Source organism: Lepeophtheirus salmonis, chromosome 5 (genome assembly GCF_016086655.4).
Source record: "Lepeophtheirus salmonis chromosome 5, UVic_Lsal_1.4, whole genome shotgun sequence".
Classification (NCBI taxonomy): Eukaryota; Metazoa; Arthropoda; class Copepoda; order Siphonostomatoida; family Caligidae; genus Lepeophtheirus; species Lepeophtheirus salmonis.
The window spans coordinates 7,818,210-7,838,274 of record NC_052135.2 but is presented as its reverse complement, the minus strand read 5'-3'; the positions used below and the strand labels follow the sequence as shown (position 1 = coordinate 7,838,274).

Below are 20,065 nucleotides of genomic sequence, written 5' to 3'. Positions count from 1 at the left end.
CTCTCTCTCTCTCAGCTCACTCCTTCCTATTAATTCTTCCTCTCCCTCCGGCCTTATCATCAATTCACTCTGCTGCTGCTGCTACTACTACAATAAAATAATAAGGCATTCGTAAAAATTCATAATTAATTCTTAGGTTTAAAAAAATATTGATGAATGATGCATGTTGGTTACAGAGTAAGTGCTCACATATTTATTATGTATTTAATTATTTGTGTAAATAAGAAATATATTTCATTTCCAGAAAAATATTCATATTTTGAGCATGAGCTAGAGAACGCTGATTATTTAAGAGTCAGAAAGAAGACACCCCTTTTGTATGATATTAATATTAATTCATTTAAAGTGAATGTTCTTCACTTGTAGTTCCTCGGTGCCTCTACGATCGAAGGGAAAAAAGATTGCGACAGTAAATCCCTGCTTCATTTTTTGTTGTTGTGAAACTCATTAACGGAATAGTTGTGTTGATCCTTCTTATATTTACTAAATATAATGTAATTATATATTTTGAGCAGTTTCTTTGGTACATTTGTGGTGTGTCAACATAAAATTAATCTTAAACAAACATAAGAAAATTATAATTTTTTTTACTTCATATATACAAACATCCCCAATAATTCATATACATATTTGAGTCTATTATAGGGGCTTTGTATTGAAATTCGTTGGATGAGTTGAGGTACCACAGACTTTTAGCTATATAATAATAGTTCGTTGATATAAATTGATCTTGCAATTTGATCAAAAATGATTCTAGTTTGTTTTGTGTTGAAACCCCACCTATTATAAATTACTGGAATAAAATGCATATTAGAGGTTATACTACGTCAAATTTCTATAATGCTTTACTGCGTATTCAGATCATTTTAAAACCATAAATTTTTTTCAACTAATTCAACTTTGATATATGTATTATATTAAGCAGTCAAATCTTGGAATGAATCAGATATATTTAAACTTTAAATCTATTGTTCAATTTTATTATAATTATCTAATAATGTATCTACTAATTGCGTAAGTTGCTCAGTATTGTTTTCAAAAGACATGATATGAATAGGGCATGAGCGTTGTTTACTTTTATTAGTTTGTAATCAAGGGTTCAGAGAGTAGCACGGAGAAATAATACAACTCCAAGAAGGATAATACCCATTATGATATGAGCATTGCTTACTTAATTGTAGCTTGAATCCCACCTCTTGAACAGATCCTCCCACTATATTATTAACCTCTCCTTATTGTAAAAGTTTATTGAATCGAAAGTATTTAATCAGTTGTTGTGGGCCCATGACAGATTAGCTGGTAAATATATACTTTTATTTATTTAGCAAGGACATCCGCAGGATAATATATATATATATTTGGAGAGGGGGGGCGGGCTTGGTTTTGGAATTATTTTGTTGCCTTTTTCTAGCCGACTTGTGTCAAAGATTAGCAATTGACTAGGACTATACTTGAGATTATCCTTTATGACTCGCTACTTGCCTGGGAATCTTCACACTGATTAACGACTTGATACAGTATTTTTAAATACGGGTATTACTATTTTTAAGGATCCGGATCACAATATATCTGCTCAATAAATCCTGGGCGCGCTCGTGCTCAATTACTAATTTTGTGAGTGCGCTCATGCCACAGCTTGTTTTTTGTAGCAATTAGCTCGCTCCCGTACAATTAAAAATGAGCTCTGCTCATTTTTTCTTTTGAATCAGAGTATTTGAATTTGACAATTCTTCATAATTGCAATTAAATTCCTGAAAATGATATATATTATTTATTCCAAAAAATGAAGATAAATAATGTACAATAACATATGTAATTTCATGATTTAAAATTATATTTAACATAAAAAGAATCCAAAAATTAAGTAGTCCAATGTTTTAATTATTAAATTATAATATTATTCCCAAAGTTTCATCTTTTAAACTCTGACATTTATCCTTAAATCCTTAATAACAATGATTAAATTGGTAAAATTCACATTACCCCATATGCAAATCAGACAATATTAAGTGCTAATGGGCAGTGGTCATACAAGGTATCTTGAGGCAAGTTTAAGTGTGCCGTACGATTTGTGACAACCATGCCTTATTTGCAACAACTTATTATAATACAAATAATTCATTTAACTAAAATAGGTGTGTTTAGAAATTTTTAGTTGTCTTTTTGTGTGCCTTGGGCACAAAAAGCTTGGGAATGACTGTCTTAGGGGAAATGTAATTACAAGGTTTTTGTGCAATATCATCCAATTAAGCCTGATAATTAGATTTGAGATTAAACAAAGGGGGCTCGAGTTTTTGATCTTAGGCTTTTAGTGAGATTTTAACTTTCTTATGTCAATTTCGAAGATCGTATTTCAGTTGGGAAAACGTTTACAAAAAGAAAGATTTATTTTCCAATGTAATCTCCACACACGAAGGAGATGGCGGTGTCTCTGAGGAAACTGATGTCTGAGTCTTCCTAGAGTGGCCAGCTACATGAGAGGCAAACTTGTCAACTGAGGACAGCAGAGAGCCACATAAACTGTATAGAAAAAAATATTCTAGCTTATCTTGAGACACAACTTCAATTGTCTTTCCTTGCAATCTTTAAAATCATTCTTTAAATCTCAAATTTTTGGGTGTTGTATCATATGAGGTAGAAACGGAAAAAGTAATACAAATTTATATAAATGAGGGAAAAGTCGAGCAATTTTATCGCTCTTCTAAAATATTGAGCACGACACCGCTATTCAAACAATGAGCTCCCGCTCAAGAATTTTGGCCGCCACACAAGGTATATGCAAAAATACGTAGTGGGCATTTCTACTTAAGTAACTAATCATCGGGCGACGCTTAGGGGACCAATCAAATCTTCACTGTCTCTTTACCACTTATTTATAAAAAATGGGATACTATGTATGTGAGCTTTACTTAAATCTTTGGGTAGCTTCAAGTCGTGAGTCAGTATGAAGATCCCCGGGCAAGTAGTGGCTCATAAAAGACAATCTCAAGTATAGCCCTTGTCATTTGCTAATCTTTGACACAAGTCAATTAAAAAAATGCAGCCTAAGAATAGAACCTCGAAGAAAAATAAAAATTAGTTTTTTGTGGGTTTGGCACCGAGAACTGAAACAAATGCAAATTAACTGAATACTTAAAAAAAAAGAAAAAAAAAAAAAAGCGAAACTATCTGGACATTTGATTTGGGCCTTAAATGAAATAACAGTTAATATCGACCCATGTACGTAGGTAAACACTAGACACCATTTTACAAAAGAACTAAACAACCAAAATTCTTGAAATTTCAATTTTTTATGATTCCTAACTAAAAAAAATACACTTAATAACTTTGCTTTTTTTCCCCTTTGTTTTCTCCTCCAACGACAATTCCCGTAAACAAATCGCCTATAATTTTACTAGATTTGTTTTAGTAGATCTAGTATGTTACTCACTTCAGAGCAAAAAAACCTCAGGGAAGTTTTTCTTTGCGAATAACAAAAAGCTTGTTATTTAATGTGAGTTACCCTGATGAGTAGCTTAACCGTAAATTATGAAGCAAACAGTTGAAATGTATGGGAATCTATTTTGAAATGGGGTGGAATATTATACATATTCTAAGCTATTGGCCTAGTTTGTTAATGAGTATAATTTCCTACTTGATATTCCACAAAGTCACTATATATTTTTTTAAATAATGAGATCTTACTTAAAAAAAGATATATTGTAATCCTAGTCTTCATTTCTATGATTGCAAATCATTATGATTGATCTTCTAAAGCCTATATTATAAGATTATACATCTTTCTAAGTTAATATTATATGTGTATGAACATATTCAAACGAATAAAATGGCGCGGGGAACCATAGGGGCCATTGCCCCCTCCTACTTTTATGCACTAAATGAAATATTTGTAGTTTTATTATAAAATTGAAAGGTTGGCTCCCCAAAAAGTCACCATAACATAATTAAAAAGTATGTAATTAAAAAACTAAAATAGATTTAAGAGATTTAAAACCAGTACTAGTTTTAATCGGAAGTCGAGAGCATAATTTAAAGAGGGATGCAAAGTTCTTGTTAAGCTTGGAGAAGAATATCAAGGAGGATTCTACTAAGTCAATGAATCACCTCGCCAGCTTAGTGGCCTTTGGTGGAAAGAAAATACATCCGTTCTTTTTCAAGGGTGGACAGAAAATCGGTCAGGAGGCTTACAATAAGGTGCTTACGTACACCATCTTGCCATGGCCGAATAACAACTACCCGGAAGGTATCAATTTGTGGACACAGGACGGGGCCCCTCTCACACGTCTGCCAAGTGCCAAAAGTTCTTTGCAGATAACAAGGCTCGATTTTGGTCCTAAGAGATATGCCCCCTTTCTTGACCATATTTGAACCTTCTGAACTTTTCTATTTGGGACACTTTTGAGAGGGAAAACAAGAGGGACCCACACCCAAATGTGAGCTCACTGAAGTCCTTCATAGTGGCTGCAACTTTTCAGATTATTTTTTTCATCAGCTCCTGCATGGCCTTCAGGGGACGAATAAAGGGTGTGATTGCTCATGAAGGTGGCCATATTGAGCGAAAAAAGTATTGTAAAAATATTGTCTAGAACGCCTCCCGAACCTCTTGCACACATTGGCAACGTAGTCCTTTTTCTTGATCCTCTACTACTGGTTTACGGAGGTCTTGAGGGCATCAATATTCGTTTGGCGGACTTTGTAGGCCTTCTTCTCAATTTGCCACCAAATGGAGTAATCCAGTGGATTCGATCTTGGCTCTGAGAGGGCCAAAGGTTCTGGGACCAGAAGTTTATATTGCTACCCTTTGGTCTTGGTGACTGTCCTGATGTTGTTGTCAGCCTTGCCAAACCATATCACCCGATCATTTTGCTTGTTGTAGACGGGGGTCAACGGTAAATGCTTTTTTGATCAGAATATCATTTAAGAGTTGTTGACATCGCTGAAGATAGAGTTCTTTTTGACGTTAGGACAGGAGTGGCCTCTCAGTTCTTCTTAGCGATCTTCTTCCAGCCTTTTGAATGGCCATGCGCACAGCAGACTAATGCACCTTCGTCTTCTTGGCGTACTCTGACATATTAATGGTTGGGTTCACCTTAAAAGCTTCATTAATGTCTTGATGCTGCAATTTGGTGGGTGTTCCACTCTTGGGTTTATCTTTAAGGTTTTATTTTATTTTTTAATTTATTCCAATGTTTAAGCCAATTTTATAAAAAAATATTAAATATAATAAAAGAATAAAACAAATGTTCTATAATTAATAGAACGTAAGATAGCTTTAAACAATAAAAGAGGCGTTCACACTTCCTTGTTGGGCTGGTGCTTTGCTTCTGGAATTCTTTTAACCAAACTATTGGTTTTCTAAGAAGTTTTGTAAAATTAGGCTATCAAGTAGAAATCATATTCCTACTGAAAATATCCAATTGATATGAGGTAAAAATCATGGCGACATTTAAGCGGCTCTAAAGACCTCGTATATCCACCCATTTTATTAATCATTATTGAATTTTTAATTAAAACTAATAAGTTTCTTGCTATGTCCACCTCCCTGCCTCCTTCCATAGGTCCGAAAAGCACCTCATCCTTTCCCTTAATTTTAATTTTGCAAGGATCTTAGATGCAAGATGCCTAAAGGTCTTTCATCATTTAACATGACGTATAAATATGGAGTTGCGTGTCGTTTTCACAACATTTAAAATACTTTTCTCCTTGGGTTTTCCAATAAAATTATTGCATATAAGTGTCCTGTAGTTTATATGAGCTAGTAGGTTTATACCTACTATTATGTCTTTAACACTTTTTAAAGATCGAAAAATATTTATGATTTTTTCCTTTCGGTTTTTCTCCTCCAGTCCTGTGCAGTGCAATCTAAATAAAGGACATGAAACAGTCTTATTATGGTAAACACTTTTAAACTATAAAAATCTCTCATCCCTTTCTACAGCTCTTGGTAAGAATATATTAAAAGATGGAGTCGATTTTTTTAAAATATGGATATTCAGTTTTTTTAAACATTTTTGCAATTTGATACACTAGGAGATTATTAGGCCCGTTTTCCTTTAATTTGGCCACAAGATCCTCATCTTTGATAATTCCTCCCAGTATTGCCTTCCTTTCAATTGCTGCCCTCTCCTCTGGTCCCACGCTTTTTCTTCCTCTCCTCTTCGCCCAAATCTCCTCCACCCTCGCTAACAAAGGGAGATCGTCTTCCTGAACTTTCTGGCGCATATGAAGGTTTCTTCCAAAGTACGGAATGTCCTCGTCTTCCACTCCTGTCGATAAAAAAAATGATCTCAGAACCAAATATAATTATTCTAAAATTGTGTTCGTTTTTAAAATTTGTTATCCAAGGCCCATCCTCTTGTAAAATTTGTAGAATAATTTTAGAGAAGATCTTCGAAATTATTCTCCCTGGAGAATTGATTCCAAAACTACCCTTACTTTTAGGAAGTTCCGAAATATTTTCGCAAGTAAATAAAATTTTTCTTATACTTTGGAAACTTTTCCCAATACTGTGTACACATTTCCAGTCTCCAGTTAGGTAGTATATGAACTTGGAGTTCACATAAAAGTTCCACCAGCATACCCTCTGGGAGAAGTTCATATTGGCAGCTTTGGTTATTTTTGTGTTGCATTCAATCCTTCTTATCTTTTCCATTAAATATTTCGTGTCTATTCATAGACTTGATAATGTTCTCCCTCACTGTTTTATATGGTCGACAAGCTCACATCCAGACATGGACTTCAAATTACACTTATTGGAACCAATATCAATGATTTTTGTTTTATCTTTGTTGATATTAAAACAGGATATCTTTTTAAAACGTTTCTACAGTCTCAGGCATAGCCTTGCTTTATTCTTCAGTTCTTCTTCCAATGCACCTTCTAAAAAAATATATTTGTCTTCTGCGTAATATTGACATGATACTTTCTTCCTTCCGAAATTGATTCCCAATATTTGATTGTTTTTTACTTTGTCTGTGAGGGAACAAGTGGCAAATTAAAAACGTATGGAGATAGGGGATCTCCCTGCGGTACCCCTCTTGCAACTTGTTGCTTTTGAGAGACGCCATCTATGTAGAGAAAGGAGGCAGTATTTGAAATAAAGCCTCTCATCATGTTACATATGTCGCCGCTAAAGTTTTTTTATAATTTGTCTTCGCCTGTGACTTATTGTATCAAAAGCCTTACGGAAAACAAATTCTATTATTGTACTATATCGCCCCTTCGACTTAGCATTTTAACAATTTCATCTATATTCAGCATAATATCGTAAATGTGTCACTTGAGCATGAAGCCCACATGATGTCCGAGGTGGTCCTTCCGGTGCGGATTATATTGTCTATGATGGCTCTTCTTGCCTCCATTGCGACATATACATAATTTTTGTTCACAACATGTGTATCAATCAAATGCTTAGAATCAAATCTATCCCAAAATAATCGGAACTGTAGTATTTAATCAACAATTCCAATTCAAAACTCACTAACACTAAAATAAACAGTGCTATTTTTTTGTAAATTGTTGAGATTTTTGCTTTTCCCTCTTCTTATCAGTGTTTTTAACGTTGATTGGTCGAATTAGAATTAAAATAAAGAAAAACGAACTAAGCTATCCATGGATTATTCCAAGTGTCTAAAATTCCATGTATATGTGTTTATCTGTGACCGGTATTTTTGTCCCTAACATTTTCGCCCCCACATTTTTCAAGTCTCAACTAAGGCCACGACTATGATTAATTAAAGTGCCACAAGTCAATGAGTCCTTTCAAAATAGACTCAGCATCCCAGATTCTTCATTCCTTACTACTTCTTTTAATAATATTAAATATATGTTAAGATTTAAATATCTTTATTTTAACTCAGTAAAAATGATCCTTCCTTTATACGAAAATAAAAAGGAAAAGAAAGAAAAAGAATACAAGGTACTATGGGGAATAATTAATATCATCTAAACAAATCGAACTCCTACACTACTACCCCTAGACGACCGAGTGAGTAAAAATATCTTTTATTTAGTAATACACAATAAACTGCAATAAAAACATTGATAAATAAACAAATAAATCATTCTCCAGTTGTAGATCTTGTGCATCTTATAGTTGGAAACGCTGGAAGAATACTTGGAACTACAAATGCAGGTCGAAAATTATCCATCAAGATATTGTCAGATCTGGATACAAAGTCCAATTTGTATTATCGATCGTGCCTCTCAATCACCTTAAACGGGCCCAAGAAAGTTGGAAAAATATATTCTTTTATGGGTTTATTTTAAACAAAAACGAATTCGTTTTTTTAACAGTCGGCTCCTTTATTAAAGTGTCGCGGAGGAAAGTGTGTTATTTTCTCCATGGATCCCGAGCGACCTGTGTGTAATTGAGAAGGTGAATATTTAAAACCCGTGTCTGTTGGTACTGAGTTCCTTAATCCCCATAAAACTACAGGTAGTTCATTGATCCAGTCTTCTTTTTCTTCCAGCATTCGTGCTACTAGCACGGTCTTAAATGATCTGTGGAAACGTTCTATGAGTCAATTGGACTTTGGATGATACGAGGTTGTGTTCTTGCTTGCAATCCCAAATGCCCTCAAACACCCATCCATAAAGAACTTGTGAACTGTGTTCCTCAGTCAGACACAATGGTTTCTAGAACTCCAAACCTCGAAATCCACACAAAAAATTATTGACTATTGTCTTGGAGGTTATATCTGGAATAGGTATCCCTTCTGGCTATCCTGTGAAACGATTCATAATAGTTTGGGTATAGCACTGTCCCTGAATCAGTGAGAATGGACCAATTATATCTACGTGAATAAAGGAAAACCTTTCAGAGGAGGATCGAAAGACGACGTTGGTTTTGATGTCCTGAAAGGTTTGGGGGTCTGACATACTAAACACTTTCTAGTGAAATTTCTGACGTCTGCTTGCAAATTAGGCCAAGAAAAAAAGTGAAACCCTCCTTAACGTTTCTTTGAATCCCGGATGATTATCCCTGTGTACAGAATGCACGATTCTTTGACGCAGTTCTGGATATGACACAGCCACACGGAATGCGTCAAACTTGCCAAAACCAGCAGGTAGGTTTCCTAAAATGTATTTAAAAGAAGGTTTAAATATCTTTATTTTAACTCAGTAAAAAGGATCATTCCTTTATACGAAAATAAAAATGAAAAGAAAGAAAAAGAACACAAGAATGATTAATGATGAATAATTGATATCATCTAAACAAGTCGAACTCCTACATATATAAACAACACAAGATTTCAGATTACTTCTGTATATTTATTCCTTTTTTCTTCTTCTCCTAGGTATATAATTAATCTGATCGAGATACAACAGTAAAGTTCGAACCAATTATAGAAAAAAACATAAAAAGGCGGCGAAGATGTCATGCGGCAAAATCTCCACGAGGAAAAATTATCAGCGGAAAAAATGTAGGGGGCGAAAATGTTAGGGACAAAATTATCTAGAACCTACGGTAGCTTTTATTTATGTAATATCAATGTACATAATACTACAATCGTATCAAATAATCTTTGTTCTTATTTAGATGTCAAAGCTAGTCTTCTTTCTTACCAGTCCACCAAGGGTGGCCTAAACTCACGGCAGAAGTCATATGGAGATACTTTCTGCAAACTGCATGGCCGGAGTTTTTACCAGCTGTTGACCTCCACCTTAGCACCTCCTTAAGATCAATCTCGTACTGAGACGCTGTTAGGTGGCTGGACTGCCACATATAGTCAGTGCCATCCTCCTCCTTCCCAAAAGCTAATACTTTCCCAGCTCTTGGGAGCAACTCCATTTTAGAAATTTGTCTTTCAATTCCTTCAGAAGTTGATTCTTGTGACATTATCAGCCAACTACATATTCATTTAGCAAAAGTACGTGATGGTGGGCTTTTTGTGGTAAGGGTTTATGACTCTGACCATGAGAAGATTCAAGTCTTTGAACAAGTGGCCAAACCTATTCTTAAGCCCCTTGGAGTGACATAAGGTGAATAAAGGGAAATATATTGGTCAACATACAAAATTGAACTACAATGTTTTAAATATAAAAAAAAGGAGCTGGTACAGATTAGATTTGGATGAAGTCTGTACCGTATCTCCCTACCATTTGTTGGTTCTCTACCAGTACGGAAGAACAGAGGTACACTTTTGATCCAGAGTTGCCCAGGTCGAGTTATATTTTTGTATTTAATGTCTCTAAGAGTGAAATAACATAAAAACCTCGGAAGTATAAAATTATTTCCCACTCAGTTAATACTTTAATAAGAGAAAAATATTCTTAAGGTCACTCACAGTTCTCAAAGTAAATATTTTCATTTGTATAACTGTCTTCCTGATGTAATTTAAATAGAGAGTTCCTTGTTTGACTACAAGATATTATGAGTTTCATCCTAATTATATAAACAAGAATGCAATGATCATATATTTAATAGTCAATAATGATTTATGCTCAATTATATAAGATTAATCTGTACAGGGAGCGAGGATCAAATTGTCGCCAAAATATTTTCCTACTAAAAACAACAAAAAATATACATTTTTTAACTTTTTTATTGAAAATCAAAACTATGAAGAGCATATAGGTATAGAGTAGCCATTCATTCGATATAATCACCGTTGGCATCAATAACGGCCTCAATACGGCCTCTGAACCGGCCGCAGGCTCTTTTGACCATCTCATTGTCCATGTTGCCGAATACCTCCTTGATGGAGTCCATCAGGCTGGCCTTGGTGCTATGGGGATGTCTGTTGGTATGTCTCTCGACATAGCCCCAGACAAAATAGTCCAAATGATTAAGGGCGGGAGAGTTAGGAGGCCACAAATCCTTGGTTACGACGTCATAACAGTTCTGGTTAACCACTGCATGGAGATTTTGGACACATGGCAGGGTGCTGAGTCCTGTGGCCACACCCAGGGCCTGTCATGGACCTGGTAGGGTCATCCTCAACCATCTTCTTTACCTTGTCGACAAAGTCGGTGTCCCTGACCTTCCTGTCGGCGCCCTCTCCTTGGGTTCCCTCTTTATGGTGGCATCAACATCCCAGGTGTCCTCTAGCTTCTTACGGATACGCTGAACAGTCTGTAAATTCACTCCTAAGGTTGAAGCAATCGTTGAATTGGAGATTTCACCTCCATTATTAACCAATGCCATGACTACGGCGGACCTCGAAAGCTCCTCGTTCCACTTATAGCTCTTTATCTCCTCATATGATGACGGCATGATGCTAACTGAACTACGTATCGTCAGCTGACGAGAATAGCTTTCCTATTTGGTAACCGGTTTTTTATTTGATAATGTCGTCTTCAAGTTATCAAGGTTTAAAGTAGGCGACAATCTGATCCCACTCCCTGTATATACAAAAGAGAATGTGTGTGTCCTTTATTCGTGCCCAAACCGTTGGACCTAGGAGGCTGAAATTTTGCATGGGTCCCTCTTTTAAACCTGGTCAGGCCAAGACAGGGATGTCGGGGAGGTCATATAATGGGGCTTATGCTATAAATAAATACAATAACTATTTTTTTTGTACCACAAGGAGACTAGATTGCAGGTTGAGTTATAATTTAAAAAGAGATTGATGTTTCAAAAAACATCTATACAAATTACTAAGTTTTTCTATATTTATTCAAAAATAAAAAAAAGTTATGGAATAAAAAAATAGAAAAAAGGTGAAAATTGCAATTTTGTTTTATTCAAGTGCAAAAAAATGAACTTCAAATGAAATATTGGATTAGTAAATAAAAATAAAGTTTAGAGAAATTTATATGGAAATTCGTTGGCAGATAAATTTGACTCATGAAAATTGATTTTTAACTTAAATATCTGTCATTTTCTTAATAATTTTTCAAATTTTTTTCTCTCATTTTTTTATCAATTTAGAGTTTTTTAAAAAAGAATTGCCACAAAACGATTCAGTTTGGACAATATATTTTAGACCCTAACTGTACAAATGAGTATTTTTGAATTCAAAACATTTTATTATATAATTTTTGCAATATTTGTAAAAATGAACCAGTTATCGAGGGTTATTTTTTCGACAAGATTATTCTTCATAATTTTTTTGTTTTTGCTTTGTGGATTACCTTACTTAGGCAGATTGATATAATGTGAAAACCCCAAGAGAATTATATTTATCAGGATCTTCTTCGACAACAACGAAACAACATTCCTTTTACATTTATTAGTATATGTAGTATATATATAAATATATCTGAATAATCTTTTAAATTTCTCAAATAATTTGACCATCTTCAATATGTTTTCTCTTTTTCTTTTTATCAGTCAAAAACCAAATTTGCAATGAAGGCGTAGATGGTATAAGATAATTAGCAAATAAATTTGAGAATCGTATAGGAAATGAATTTGGAACAAGAAAATGACGATTACTTTCTTATCAAACCTCGTATATATAGGATACATGAACAATTTTTTCAAATCATTTTTATAATTTAGAATTTCTTTGAACACGAATAACTCCAAGGATAATCATACTTAAGGAGCTCAAACTAAGGCCGTATATTTGGTATCACACAAAAAAATCTAAATTTGTGCGCTTTGTTGTGTTCAGGTAATTGGAACTCTATTTGTTAATGAGAAACCAACATTTTTCAGACTTTTGTATAATCGACAAAAAAATAATTACCCAATCAAATAATCAACTCCCATTAAAAAATAAAATATGCCGCCAATTTATTTTTGCATGTTTTTTATATATAATCACTATCTCGGTCTTATATTGCGAAGGAGCAGGGGATCGACTTGAAGCATCTCGAATTGTTCAATAGAAAGGGTGTTGCATTCCATAATAACAACTCCAGACCACATGTATCTTTAATGACGCGCCAGAAGTTCTGAGAGCTTGGATGGGAGGTTCTATTACACCTATCGAATAGTCCAGACCCGATACCAAGTGATTATTTCCTTTTCAAGCATTTGCCCTTTTTTTATGGTACAAAACTGGCCTCAAGAGAGTCTTGTGAAAATGATATAGTCAAGTTTTATACTAATAGGGACGAAGATTTCTTCAATTGTAAAATTATGAAATGGATTTACAAATGGACAAAAGTTATCCAACAAAACGACACATATTTGATCTAAATAGAATAATCTTGACTATGTTAATTTTATTGTCAAAATAAAGCGAAAAAACGCTCAGAACTTTTTACTTCACCTATTACAAAACAAACAAACAAAATAGCAATATTATAATACAGTATCAAATATAATACATTGTAGGATTTTAATATTATGTAGTTCATTGATGGTGTCCTTTTCGTATTTTAGTTCATTTGAAAATATTAACATTTTCAAAGCAAATATGTTCTTGGCCATTCAACAGGCTTGATGATTTGCGTATGGATTGGTAGAATGAATACCTCGAATAGGTTTCTTACCGAGAATAATTAGGAACAGCTCTGCTACTTCTCTGAAGTCTTCCCTTGAAAATGGTTTATTGCATTAATTGATTTTTTCAACATTGGCTAAAATTCTTGATTGTCTTTATCCAACATGTACCAAACTTCTTTTAATTTACCAAAAATTGTGTTGTCCAGACCCTGAATCTTGCCAAAAATACCCTCCTATGCTCCTCCAATTATTACCTCAGATATACATATAGTGTCCGCAAGCGAAGTAGGAAACTTTTCGCCCAAGTTTTTCTTCAATCAGTTTTGCTCCACCGTTGTTGATACCATAATTGCTAGCTATGGTGTCCAATCCTAGACCTACAATGTTGTTTTTCAGGTTCCATGTTTCCAATAGGTCCAATATATTTTTGTATTGTAGAAGTCCGATGGAACTTGTTATGAAAAGAACACGGAGCAATCATTTCCATTCCTCGTACTGTAGGGCATTTGAGACGAGTACAGAGAGATAATTCTTATTAAAAACTTCCCTTAAATATTTGCCATACCAGTATAATGTACAATATTTTGATGGATATTCCTTAAAGCTATGCATATATATTTGGCATAAGCTATGGCGAGTATTTATCCTATTTCGTCTAGCAAATTAGATTGATAAGTTCAAATGGTTAAGATTTATCACTTTCTTTTTTTACTTTTTTTAGAACCACAAACAATAAATTTTCAAGGCCTATGTGGCAGGCATATATGCAGTCCAAAGCGCAAATGACTGGTATATTTAGTTTCAATAGACCTTGGAGAACGGGAAAAAATCAAACATTAAAAGGTTTAAAAAAAAGTTAAAATTTAAACAATTCTAATACAAGTGTTGGGTTTTGGTCTAAAAAATGTAGACCAGTCTGACACCATTAGAATTTTTAGTGGATCAAACTAATTCGGCCCTATAATGAAGTTCGGCCCATAGATTTTGTGCAAAAAAATCGGCATACTATTTGAAAATATAAAATTTTCTTGTTGCTTTACCTTATTCTACTAACATTGGGCGTGCTATGTTTATTCTTAAATCACCCTGCTTTGATAGATAACTGTTTTTGTCGTTGTTAGGGGTAGGAGGAGCCTCTCATTATTAGATACTAATAATAGCCACAAAGTACCCAACGTTTTTTTTTTGCTAAAAACAACTAATTTTGCTATTTTCATAATGATTTATGTACATTTCTCAAAAAATGAACATAGGACATACAATTATTTGTAGAATTGTTTTTACACCGTCGTTACCTACATTGTTTCTTGCAACCTTTCCTCCTCTGGAAAGAAAGAGGAGAAATACCCAAAATCAGTTGGTAGTATTTAGCTAACTATTTACAACTATAGATTTATTTGTCAATAATCATTGTTGAAACATGTTCACAAATTAACAAGAGCTTATTCAAATTCAACCAATAAACGTTAATAACACTTATTGAGGGAACAGAAGCAGAAAAATTTATAACATAAAGACCCAAAACCATTTGGAGTAGTTATGTATTGCTATGATAATCCTAGACCGGTCTTATACCATCAAGGGTATTGCTTTTCATCATTTGGGAGTCTTAGCTCCAAAAATAATCAACACTGTTTTATAATTACTTATAGCAATAGGTTTATTTTATATATATAGTCTGAGAGGGTGCCGGCATTAGAGGCTAAATAGAGGGGAATGTAGAGGGAGATGGGAAGAGACGGAGATAATGTGAGAAATATCACGACTTTTCTTGCTAACGCAAAAATACACTTAATATTATTTCCATAAATTTTGGCTATCATACACAAACACTCATGTATAGCTATGATTTTAATAAAATATTACTAACAGGGGCTAAGTTTTTTGAATTTTTGCTCTGCATCGTAGTTTGCCCGAATGACCTTTTTTTAGAAAAAAAATCCTTAAAAGTATTTCACCTGTATTTTTGTGTTAAATTTTTTCATCCCGAATAACATTTTTTTTAAAGTAAAGCACAAAAGTTCCTTGATTAAGAGGGGAGAAGGACTACTCAGAACACCCAAAAATATCATAGGAACATTTTTGGTTTCCATGCTAAATTTCAGACTGATCAGTTTGGCCATTTTGGATTTCAAGCATGATAACACCAAGAGACAGACTTATAAGAATACTAAATGTATGGGTAAGATATAAAATATGATTGAAAAAAATGTTAGATCGGGCTTCATAACCTTTTAAGGGGGCTCAAGCCCCTTAAAAGGGACTAGTGAGTCCTCTGTATACCATTATTATTTTTAGTGGACCAAACTAATTCAGTCCATTAAATAATTCTGGTCACATTTAAAATTCAGTTTAGATCAATTCTATAGATAAATTGTTGATGACGTCATATAAGTTTATAAATTCTGAGCCTCGACACAATAACTTCATATATGGCTAAATGTGTTGCATAAATTGACTTTTTAGAACGCATATATCAGAAGTGAGGATAAAATCGGTCATTGATTGAGACCGGGGAAAAAATTAAATTTCAGTATAGGGTATAAAATAGTGGTTTGGACCGAAGTATCGGCCCAAATTGATCTATAAAAAATCACTTAAGACCAAGCCAGACAAAAATTTGATCTTGGACCAAGTCTCAACACTATTATTAGTATATACATAGAACTAAAGTTTCCATTTTTTTATTTTGAGTAATGACTATTACATTATGTGAAGTTGATACGATGCATATATTATTATAACTATTATTATAATTTAATGCTATGATGATGAAAATATAATAAGAATAATACTGCCATTACTTTGCATCACATACATAGATACATCATTTGTTTTGCAAGTCCCTGTTTCGATAAGATATTATTCAAGAATGTACATTTATTTATTTATAATTAACTTAAACTATATTCATGCATATCTATGTAAGTTTAAGCTAATATGTATATTGGAAAATGCTTCATTTTTTTATATCCACATAGAATGTAATATATATACAGTGTGTCCCTGCAAATTGTGAACGAATTTTCCATAGCTCTACTTTATCAAGATTCTGAAAAAGTACAAATATTAATACAATGAGACTTTATATTTTTATAATAGAAAATTTTATTTTAAATGAAAAATATATGGAAAAACAATTCCAAAATTTAAACAAAAAATTTATCCATGAAAATTAGAAGAACATACTACAAATAAAACAAAAATATCATTCAAAAGAATTTTTCAAGTCGATCCAATATTTAAGTAACTATGATTAAAAATTTTTTTTTTTGAAATAATTGATGCTTTTAAAGTTATAAATGACCAAGCAGAATGACGAGTGGCACTCATTTAATAATTCAATAGCTTGTAAACAACTGATGAATCCTAGCTTCAAATTATCATTTTTTAAACGGTTGAGCTACCTTTAAACATAGCTCAATTTCACAATCAATTTACCAGTTTTTTAAGATAAAAAAGAACCAATTGCCACTCTATGACTTTAACAATTCAACAAAATGAAGATATTAAATGAAAAATCTTCATGTTTTGAAGTATAAAAAGGGAAAATATAAAAACATGGCGCACAACTCCTTATATGTATGTAAATGTACTAATTTTCTCTTCAAATATTCTCCAAATTGTTTTCACACCACTTTCAAGTTCTTGTTTTTTTGCCAAAATTCCTCTAAAGGCTCTTGTTGTCGTCATTCAGCTTTTTAGTATGTCGAAACTTTACATAAGTAATTATGAGTATCAACCACTTTTCACGTGTCCAACAACAACAACAAAACTCGCACGCTAAAAAGTGCTTAGGATTTACAACCCGATGTAAATCTTTAGGGAATAAGACCCTTGGAGTAGGAACCCATCGAGGAGATCTCTTCATAGCTGTCACACGATTTCTTTTGTCCTTTATCTCAATTAAATAAATTTGTTTTTTAAGCATGTTTTTTTGTTCCATCAGAGGAATATTTACTAAGTCAATGAAATCTTTCTAATTTTTTATTCACGATTTGCTGGGACATGTTGTTGTAAATAATGAATTGAATCTTATTTACTTATGAAAATATCTTTTTTTTAGATGAGAAAAAAAAAAACCCTATTTGGAAAATTTAGAGTTAAGCTTTTTTGAAAGGGATAAAATTTAACCAAATAATTTTTTATTAAGTAATTCAAATTATAAAATAAATATTTAGTTTTTAAATTAATTTTTTTTATTGCTATAATCGTAAAAGTCCTAAAAATAGGGGCCAATGGCCCGTACGGTTCTGGCGCCATTTATACAGTATCAATTTATATTGTGAATCATTATTACAAAGATTAATTCAAGCCTCTCAAGTTTTGAAATTAGTACGACGTGAGAGTTTTAATCTTACTGAGGGAAGTTATCCATAATATGACGTCATCAATTGTCTAATGTTATTTAATCAAACTCTTATGTTTTAAATACGTACTGAGAAAATGAAGGACAATTTACCTTGTCAAAAATAATATTTTTTTTTTGCGCCTTATGAAAGGTAAAGTGGCTCCTATTTGAAATATTGTGTCTCTAAATCATTTGTTTTTACTGTCATATATGAGTAATATCAACTAACAAAATGTTTCAGGTTTTGGTTATTCCAACTACGGAGAAAATTAATATATTGTTATATTAATTTAAAATGCATGAAACAAAGAATCTTTGTTATAAATGAGTAAGTTTCGAAAGAAAGCGCTAAGTCTCTGAATGATTATCTCAAGTAAATCATTGTTTGAGTTACTTGGTACATATTAAAATAACCATATTTTGATTTTCAAAAAAAAAAAAAAAAAATCTCGCCCAGATACGTAAAGGTTTTTTTTTTATATTTTAAAATTAATAAAATATTTTTAAATTTGTTGTTTGTTTCTTTGGAAAAGATCATTTGTATTTTTAATTGTAAGTTACTTTTTTGTTTTGATTTTTGGTCGTTTTATATTTTACTTTTATTATAATTCAATCTTCATATATTCTTCCTAGAAAACATCGTACATTTAATAATGTTAAATAAAAGTCCACGGATGCCCCGAGCAGAATGCAAAAAGAGGACATGTCTGTGGGGAAAGGACAGTTTTTTATTCTACATCCCTACGAGGGCAGTCACATAAGTAACCAGCCTGACTAAGAAATGCAGGTACTTGTTTTAAAAAATCACTGTATTACAAAGTACACAATCTATAATGCATATGTTTCAAGTTTGAAAGAACCACTGCCTTTATTATTTGTTTTGCAGCCATCAATAGTAAATATTGTCAGTGAATTTGTCAAAATTGCCTTTTATTTGAAAGGGCTCAGCCCAACCCATATAAAAACTTAACTGCATCCTACTCTGAGTGATTCTGCTCTTTCGATAAGAAAAGTAAAATTTTGGCTAGCTATGTTTAAATCAGGCCGTACGCGTTGCCAAGAGGAGCATCCCAATGATAGACCAAATGAGGTGACGTATCCAGAAATTATGAAGAAAATCCACACAGGCACCGATGGATCACCGCCTAAATGTATGAGAGCTAGCAGAGCTTATAAGCATTCGAAAAAGTGCATTACACCGCATATTAGTCGAATATTTGGACTTGAGAAAGCTGTGTTGATGATGAGTGACACGTTTATACAAAGCGGAAAGAAGATTATGTTGAAAAATACATCTTTTTTCCCCCAAAATGGTTATGTTTTCTTTGTTGAGTTAAGTACTTTTGGGACCGCCGTTGTACTATATTGCTGTAACATGATATAGCATTATTGCCACAAACGTCTATGAGTATACATATAAATGAAGAATTTGGTAGGCCTGTATTTTCTCTGTACAAATAAAATATTTAAGCACCACGATTGTTTAAAAATCTTATGTGATGTGATGAGCGCTCAATGACATAAAAAATCAAGGCCAGCTGTGACAACACTTAGATTTATATGATCTGTTATAAATCATATTAGAAATATGTATTTTTTAATGTAGGTAAATTGTTTTATTGAAATAATTATTTGTATTGCAACAAAACAATTGTACAAATCTAAACCATTTTTAGGATTTTTCACTACATATAACTTTGATTTAATTTAAATATGAGAATAATATGAACTAAGACAACATTAACTGTAATGATATTATCAAAATATTTATTAGTTTAATATTGAAATTGCTCATTAATTGCGGCTTCTACATTCTTTTATTTTAGCATTCTTAGTTATTACATACATACATATATGGGGAAATCTATCTACGGTTAATAAAAATTATTGTTTTTTTGGAACTATGAGCATAGTATTACATATACTAATATATATTCGTATATATAGGGGAGGATTGAAGTCTTTAATATTTACTATTTAGGAAAGATAGGGCGAAGAAAAAAAAAAGACATTCTCAAAATTAAAAGATATGAAATGAAATCTCATTTAGTCTGTAATATATTTATATATATATATATTTGTAAAAATGAAAGGGACTTTCTATCTGTATATCCATATTTATATATAATATAATCTCTTCTAATTTTAAATTATACGGATGGATTAGACTGATGATACTATTCATTTTTTGAAAAAAATATATTTTTAGACATTATATTGTATATACGGGTTATATTATTAACGATTAACCCATTTGGAGTTATTGGAATTTCTCTACTTATGAGAAAAACAGACATTTTAGAATTGTAATCCAACGATGATTAAATATAAATACATATATTTTATATATACATTATGTAAAACTAAGTATG

At 32.6% G+C, this 20,065-nt stretch overlaps 1 long non-coding RNA gene across 1 annotated transcript; it reads left to right on the top strand.

Annotated features, from left to right (window-relative positions):
• Positions 1-47: 47 nt before the first annotated feature.
• On the top strand, positions 48-505 carry LOC139905312 (uncharacterized). The gene is made up of 2 exons (XR_011779963.1): positions 48-177; positions 245-505. It is a non-coding gene; the product is annotated as an uncharacterized lncRNA (long non-coding RNA).
• Positions 506-20,065: the final 19,560 nt, after the last annotated feature.